We start from the raw sequence: 8,491 nt of genomic DNA on the forward strand, positions 1-8,491 counted from the left end.
CATGCTACCTCCTACATCCTATATCCTACCTCCTACCACCTATATAGGTTTTTCCTATCGCCTATCCCCTACCTCCTATGACCTACTTCCTATATCCTACCTCCTATCCCCTACCTCCTATATCTTACATCCTATGTCCTACCTCCTGTTTCCTATCTCATACCTTCTACTTCCTGCCTACGTCCTACCACCTGACTTGTATGTACTATTTCCTATGTCCTAGGTCCTATGTCCTACCTCTTATCTCCTACTTCCTATGTCCTACCTGCTACGTTCTATCTCCTGTCTCCTTTCTTCTCTCCCTCCTTCTCTCCTTCCTTCCTTCTTTCCTTCCTTCCTTCTCTCCTTCCTTCCTTCCTTCTCTCCTTCCTTTCTTCTCTCCTTCCTTCCTTCCTTCTCTCCTTCCTTCCTTCCTTCCTTCCTTCCTTCTTTCCTCTCTTCTTTCATGTTTCTTCACTTCTGACTCGTATCAAATTTATGAAGTTGTAAAAGTTTTTCATGAGAAGAGAAATCTCCCCTGTCTGCTCCTGTCTGCTCCTGTCTGCTCCTGTCTGCTCCTGTCTGCTCCTGCCTGTCTGCTCCTGCCTCTGCTGCCTGTCTGCTCTGTCTGCTCCTGCTCTGCTCCTGTCTGCTCCTTCTGCTCCTGTCTGCTCCTGTCTGCTCCTGTCTGCTCCTGCCTGCTCCTGTCTGCTCCTGTCTGCTCTTCTGCTCCTGTCTGCTCCCTGTCTGCTCCTGTCTGCTCCTGTCTGTCTGCTCTGTCTGCTCTGCTGCTGTCTGCTCCTGTCTGCTCTGTCTGCTCCTTCCTGCTCTGCTCCTGTCTGCTCCTGTCTGCTCCTGTCTGCTCCTGTCTGCTCCTTCCTGCTCCTGTCTGCTCTGCTGCTCCTGTCTGCTCTCTGTCTGCTCTGTCTGCTCCTGTCTGCTCCTGTCTGCTCTCCTGTCTCTGCTCCTTCTGCTCTCCTGTCTGCTCCTGTCTGCTCCTGTCTGCTCCTGTCTGCTCCTGTCTGCTCCTGCCTGCTCCTGTCTGCTCCTGTCTGCTCCTGTCTGCTCCTTCCTGCTCCTGTCTGCTCCTGTCTGCTCCTGTCTGCTCCTGTCTGCTCCTGTCTGCTCCTGTCTGCTCCTGTCTGCTCCTGTCTGCTCCTGTCTGCTCCTGTCTGCTCCTGTCTGCTCCTGTCCTGCTCCTGTCTGCTCCTGTCCTGCTCCTGTCTGCTCCTGTCTGCTCCTGTCTGCTCCTGTCTGTCTGTCCTGTCTCTGCTCCTTGTGTCTGCGTCTGCTCCTGTCTGCTCCTGTCTGCTCCTTCCTGCTCCTGTCTGCTCCTGTCTGCTCCTGTCTGCTCCTGTCTCTTTTCTGTTGACAGTTCAAACAAACACTATTTGTGTCACAACAAACCAGGACTAAAATAAAAGACCTGGTTTAGTCCTGGTTTAGTTCTGGTTTAGTCCTGGTTTAGTCCTGGTTTAGACCTGGTTTAGACCTGGTTTAGTCCTGGTTTAGTCCTGGTTTAGTCCTGCTTTAGTCCTGGTTTAGACCTGGTTTAGACCTGGTTTAGACCTGGTTTAGTCCTGGTTTAGTTCTGGTTTAGTCCTGGTTTAGACTGGTTTAGTCTGGTTTAGTCCTGGTTTAGTTCTGGTTTAGTCCTGGTTTAGTCCTGGTTTAGACCTGGTTTAGTCCTGGTTTAGTCCTGGTTTAGTTCTGGTTTAGTTCTGGTTTAGTTCTGGTTTAGACTGGTTTAGTCCTGGTTTAGTTTTAGTCCTGGTTTAGTCTGGTTTAGACCTGGTTTAGTCCTGGTTTAGTTTAGTCCTGGTTTAGTCCTGGTTTAGTCCTGGTTTAGTCCTGTTTAGTTTAGTCCTGGTTTTAGTCTTTAGTCCTGGTTTAGTTCTGGTTTAGACCTGGTTTAGTCCTGGTTAGTCTGGTTTAGACCTGGTTTAGTCCTGGTTTAGTCCTGGTTTAGTTCTGGTTTAGTCCTGGTTTAGTCCTGGTTTAGTCCTGGTTTAGTCCTGGTTTAGACCTGGTTTAGTCATGGTTTAGTCCTGGTTTAGTTCTGGTTTAGTCCTGGTTTAGTCCTGTTTAGTTCTGGTTACCTGGTTTAGTCCTGGTTTAGTCCTGGTTTAGTCCTGGTTTAGTCCTGGTTTAGACCTGGTTTAGTCCTGGTTTAGTCCTGGTTTAGTTCCTGGTTTAGTTCCTGGTTTAGTTCTGGTTTAGTCCTGGTTTAGACCTGGTTTAGTCCTGGTTTAGTCCTGGTTTAGTCCTGGTTTAGTCCTGGTTTAGTCCTGGTTTAGTCCTGGTTTAGACCTGGTTTAGTTCCTGGTTTAGTCCTGGTTTAGTCCTGGTTTAGTCCTGGTTTAGTCCTGGTTTAGACCTGGTTTAGTCCTGGTTTAGACCTGGTTTAGTCCTGGTTTAGTCCTGGTTTAGTTCCTGTTTAGACCTGGTTTAGTCCTGTTTAGTCCTGGTTTAGTCCTGGTTTAGTCCTGGTTTAGTCCTGGTTTAGTCCTGGTTTAGACCTGGTTTAGTCCTGGTTTAGTCCTGGTTTAGTCCTGGTTTAGTCCTGGTTTAGTTCCTGGTTTAGTCCTGGTTTAGTCCTGGTTTAGTCCTGGTTTCCTGGTTAGTCTGGTTTAGTCCTGGTTTAGTCCTGGTTTAGACCTGGTTTAGTCCTGGTTTAGTCCTGGTTTAGTCCTGGTTTAGACCTGGTTTAGTTCTGTTTAGTTCTGGTTTAGGTCCTGGTTTAGTCCTGGTTTAGTCCTGGTTTAGTTCTGGTTTAGTTCTGGTTTAGTCCTGGTTTAGTTCTGGTTTAGTCCTGGTTTAGTCCTGGTTTAGTAGTCCTGGTTTAGTCTGGTTTAGTCCTAGTTTAGTCCTGGTTTAGTCCTGGTTTAGACCTGGTTTAGACCTGGTTTAGTCCTGGTTTAGTTCTGGTTTAGTTCTGGTTTAGACCTGGTTTAGACCTGGTTTAGTCCTGGTTTAGTTCTGGTTTAGTCCTGGTTTAGTTCTGGTTTAGACCTGGTTTAGACCTGGTTTAGTCCTGGTTTAGTTCTGGTTTAGACCTGGTTTAGACCTGGTTTAGTCCTGGTTTAGTTCTGGTTTAGTTCTGGTTTAGTCCTGGTTTAGTTCCTGGTTTAGTCCTGGTTTAGTTCTGGTTTAGTTCTGGTTTAGTCCTGGTTTAGTCCTGGTTTAGTCTGTTTAGTTCTGGTTCAGTTCTGGTTTAGACCTGGTTTAGTCCTGTTTAGTCCTGGTTTAGTCCTGGTTTAGACCTGGTTTAGTTCTGGTTTAGTTCTGCCTGGTTTAGGCCTGGTTTATCTGGTTTAGTCCTGGTTTAGTCCTGGTTTAGTGGTTTAGTCCTGTTTAGTTTCTGGTTTAGACCTTCCTGGTTTAGTCCTGGTTTAGTTCNGTTTCCTGGTTTAGTCCTGGTTTAGTCCTGGTCCCTGGTTGAGTTTAGACCTGGTTTAGTCCTGGTTTAGTCCTGGGTCTGGTTTAGTCCTGGTTTACTGGTCCTGGGTTTAGTCCTGGTTTAGTCCTGGTTTAGTCCGTTTAGTCCTGGTTTAGTCCTGGTTTAGTTTACCTGGTTTAGTCCTGGTTTAGTTTAGTCCTGGTTTAGCCTGTTTAGTCCTGGTTTAGTCCTGGTTTAGTCCTGGTTTCTGGTTTAGTCCTGGTTTAGTTTAGACCTGGTTTAGTCCTGGTTTAGTCCTGGTTTAGTCCTGGTTTAGTCCTGGTTTAGACCTGGTTTAGTCCTGGGTTTAGTCCTGGTTTAGTCCTGGTTTAGTCCTGGTTTAGTCCTGGGTTTAGTCCTGGTTTAGTTTAGACCTGGTTTAGTCCTGGTTTAGTCCTGGTTTAGTTTAGTCCTGGTAGTCCTGGTTAGTCCTGGTTTAGAGTCCTGGTTTAGTCCTGGTTTAGTCCTGGTGGTTAGTCCTGGTTTAGTCCTGGTTTAGTCCTGGTTTAGTCCCGGTTTAGTCCTGGTTTAGTTCCTGGTTTAGTCCTGGTTTAGACCTGGTTTAGTCCTGGTTTCCTGGTTTAGTCCTGGTTTAGTTCCTGGTTGGTTTAGTTCTGGTTCTGGTTTAGTCCTGGTTTAGTCTGGTTTAGTTCCTGGTTTAGTCCTGGTTTAGTCCTGGTTTAGTCCTGGTTTAGTTAGACCTGGTTTAGTCCTGGTTTAGTTCTGGTTTTCTGGTTTAGAGTTCCTGGTTTAGTCCTGGTTCCTGGTTTAGTCCTGGTTTAGTCCTGGTTTAGTTTAGTTCCTGGTTTAGTTCTGGTTTAGTTTAGTCCTAGTTTATCCTGGTTTAGTCCTGGTTTAGTCCTGGTTTAGACCTGGTTTAGACCTGGTTTTAGTCCCTGGTTTAGTAGTCCTGGTTTAGTTCTGGTTTACCTGGTTTAGTCCTGGTTTACCTGGTTTACCTGGTTTAGTCCTGGTTTAGTCCTGGTTTAGTCCTGGTTTAGACCTGGTTTAGTTTAGTCCTGGTTTAGTCCTGGTTTAGTTTCTGGTTTAGTCTGGTTTACCTGGTTTACCTGGTCCTGGTTTAGTTCCTGGTTTATGGTTAGACCTGGTTTCCTGGTTTAGTCCTGGTTTACTGGTTTTAGACCTGGTTTAGTCCTGGTTTAGTCCTGGTTTAGTCCTGGTTTAGTCCTGGTTTAGACCTGGTTTAGTCCTGGTTTAGACCTGGTTTAGTCCTGGTTTAGTCCTGGTTCAGGTGATGGAATGCTCTGGTGTTTGAATATTCATGGCTGTTACATAAGTCCTGGTCCGGTCTCGGATCCGGTCCGTGTGTCGGGCCGTTGCCGGGGACGACTGACGGACGGCTGGATGCTGCGATGCCGTCTCCATGGAAACCGCCTCCTCAGCATCAGCACCAGCCGCAGCTCTGTATTTATACCACTGCCCACACATCCGCGCAGACCACTTTAGACTCTCAGACCAGGTTTAGAACCAGTTTCACACCACTTTAGACTCTCAGACCAGGTTTAGAACCAGTTTCACACCACTTTAGACTCTCAGACCAGGTTTAGAACCAGTTTCACACCACTTTAGACTCTCAGACCAGGTTTCGAACCAGTTTCACGCCGCTTTAGACTCTCAGACCAGGTTTCGAACCAGTTTCACACCGCTTTAGACTCTCAGACCAGCTTTAGAACCAGTTTCACACCGCTTTAGACTCTCAGACCAGGATTAGAACCAGTTTCACACCACTTTAGACTCTCAGACCAGGTTTAGAACCACGCCGTTTCACGCCGCTTTAGACTCTCAGACCAGGTTTCGAACCAGTTTCACTTTAGACCAGCTTTTAGACTCTCAGACCAGGTTTAGAACCAGTTTCACACCGCTTTAGACTCTCAGACCAGGTTTAGAACCAGTTTCACACCACTTTAGACTCTCAGACCAGGTTTAGAACCAGTTTCACACCGCTTTAGACTCTCAGACCAGGTTTAGAACCAGTTTCACACCGCTTTAGACTCTCAGACCAGGTTTCGAACCAGTTTCACACCGTTTTAGACTCTCAGACCAGGTTTAGAACCAGTTTCACACCGCTTTAGACTCTCAGACCAGGTTTCGAATCAGTTTCACACCGCTTTAGACTCTCAGACCAGCTTTAGAACCAGTTTCACACCGCTTTAGACTCTCAGACCAGCTTTAGAACCAGTTTCACACCGCTTTAGACTCTCAGACCAGGTTTAGAACCAGTTTCACACCGCTTTAGACTCTCAGACCAGGTTTAGAACCAGTTTCACACCACTTTTACACCACATTTAGACCAGGTTTGGAACCAGTCTCAGACCACATTTAGACCAGGTTTAGAACCAGTCTCAGACCACATTTAGACCAGGTTTAGACTTTGTGTAGACCCAGGTTTGGAACTAGTTTCAGACCACATTTAGACCACATTTAGACCAGCTTTAGAACTAGTTTCTGACCACATTTAGACCAGGTTTAGAACCAGTTTCAGACCACATTTAGACCAGGTTTAGAACCAGTTTGTGACCAATTTTAGACAACGTTCAGACCAGGTTTAGAACCAGTTTCAGACCACATTTAGACCAGGTTTAGAACCAGTTTCACACCACGTTTAGACCAGGTTTAGAACCAGTTTGAGACCAATTTTAGACAACCTTCAGACCAGTTTTAGAACCAGTTTCAGACCACATTTAGACCACATTTAGACCAGGTTTAGAACCAGTTTCAGACCACATTTAGACCAGGTTTAGAACCAGTTTGAGACTACATTTAGACCAGGTTTAGGCCCAGTTTAAGACCAGGTTTGTTAAATTACTCCAGTAGAAGTCCAAAGTCATGGTCCAGTAAATGGCTGAAGTAAAAGTACAAAAGTACTTCAGAGAATCTGTGACTGAAGTAAAAGTACTTTAAAGAGTATTTGTCTGTGATCTGGTTTATCGTGTTGGTGATTGTGACAAAACTTCCCAAGAGCTGAGACTGAACCAGGACTAAACCAGGACTAAACCAGGACTAAACCAGGACTGAACCAGGACTAAACCAGGACTAAACCAGGACTAAACCAGGACTGAACCAGGACTAAACCAGGACTAAACCAGGACTAAACCAGGACTAAACCAGGACTAGTCCAGGTCTGGTCCAGGTGTAGTCCAGGTGTAGTCCAGGTCGAGTCCAGGTCTAGTCCAGGTCTAGTCCAGGTCTGGTCCAGGTCTAGTCCAGGTCTGGTGGTCCAGTGGTCCAGGTCTGGTCCAGGTCTGGTCCAGGTCTAGTCCAGTCCAGGTCTAGTCCAGGTCAGGGGTCCAGGTCAGGTGTAGTCCAGGTTGGTCCAGGTCTGGTCCAGGTGTAGTCCAGGTCTAGTCCAGGTCTAGTCCAGGTCTGGTCCAGGTCCAGGTCCTAGTCCAGGTCTAGTCCAGGTCCAGGTTGGTCCAGGTCTGGTCCAGGTCTAGTCAGTGTAGTCCAGGTGTAGTCCAGGTCAGGTGTCTAGTCCAGGTCTAGTCCAGTCCAGGTGTAGTCCAGGTGTAGTCCAGGTGTAGTCCAGTCAGGTGTGGTCCAGGTGTAGTCCAGGTCTAGTCCAGTCCAGTCCAGGTGTAGTCCAGGTGTGTCCAGGTCTAGTCCAGGTCCAGGTCAGTCCAGGTAGTAGGTAGTCCAGTCTAGTCCAGGTCTGGTCCAGGTGTAGTCCAGGTAGTCCAGGTGTAGTCCAGGTGTAGTCCAGGTCTGGTCCAGGTCTAGTCCAGGTCTGGTCCAGGTCTAGTCCAGGTCTGGTCCAGGTCAGGTCCAGTAGTCCAGTCCAGGTGGTCCAGTAGTCCAGGTGTAGTCCAGGTCTAGTCCAGGTCTAGTCCAGGTCCAGGTGGTCCAGGTCTAGTCCAGGTCTGGTCCAGGAGTCCAGGTAGTCCAGGTCAGTAGTCCAGGTCTAGTCCAGGTCTGGTCCAGGTGTAGTCCAGGTCTAGTCCAGGTCTAGTCCAGGTGTAGTCCAGTCAGTCCAGGTCTCCAGTCTAGTCCAGGTCTAGTCCAGGTCAGTAGTCCAGGTCTAGTCCAGGTGTAGTCCAGGTAGTAGTCCAGGTCTAGTCCAGGTAGTCCAGGTCTAGTCCAGGTCTAGTCCAGGTCTAGTCCAGGTAGTCCAGGTCTGTCCAGGTCTAGTCCAGGTCTGGTCCAGGTCTAGTCCAGGTCAGGTCCAGTAGTCTCCAGGTCTGGTCCAGGTCTAGTCCAGTCCAGGTCTCAGTCCAGGTCCAGGTCTAGTCCAGGTCTATCCAGGTCTCCAGGTCTCCAGGTCTGGTCTAGGTCTGGTCCAGGTCTGTCCCGGCGTGTACAGGGGTGAATTATACATGAACCTTGTGATTGGTCCTCTGGGGTCTGACACGAAGCTGCGCTGTGATTGGCTGAACCCGTCCCTCAGGAGCCATTATCCCGCCCCCTGCTGATGATGGACAGCTGTCAATCACCTCCCCTCCACAGGAAACTCACAAACTGATCCACAAGAAAAGACCTGGTCTAGTTCTGTTTTAGACCTGGTTTAGTCCTGGTTTAGTCCTCGTTCAGTCCTGGTTTAGTCCTGGTTTAGTCCTGGTCTAGTCCTGGTCTAGTCCTTTTTTAGACCTGGTTTAGACCTTGTTTTAGACCTGATTTAGTCCTGGTTTAGACCTGGTTTAGACTTGGTTTAGTCCTGGTTTAGTCCTGGTTTTGGACCTGGTTTAGACCCACTTTAGACCCGGTTTAGACCTGGTTTAGTCCTGGTTTAGTCCTGTTTTAGTCCTGTTTTAGTCCTGGTTCAGACCTGTTTTGGACCTGTTTTAGTCCTGTTTTAGTCCTGTTTTAGTCCTGGTTTAGTCCTGTTTTAGTCCTGTTTAAGTCCTGGTTTAGACCTGTTTTAGACCTGTTTTAGTCCTGTTTTAGTCCTGGTTCAGTCCTGTTTTAGAACAGTTTTAGACCTGTTTCAGTCCTGGTGTAATCCTGTTTTAGTCCTGGTTTAGTCCTGGTTCAGACCTGTTTTAGACCTGTTTTAGTCCTGTTTTAGTCCTGGTTTAGTCCTGGTTTAGTACTGTTTTAGTCCTGTTTTAGTCCTGTTTT

The sequence above is a fragment of the Boleophthalmus pectinirostris genome, unplaced genomic scaffold (assembly GCF_026225935.1).
Source record: "Boleophthalmus pectinirostris isolate CB_2022bp ecotype Guang Dong unplaced genomic scaffold, ASM2622593v1 HiC_scaffold_23, whole genome shotgun sequence".
NCBI classification, from domain to species: Eukaryota; Metazoa; Chordata; class Actinopteri; order Gobiiformes; family Gobiidae; genus Boleophthalmus; species Boleophthalmus pectinirostris.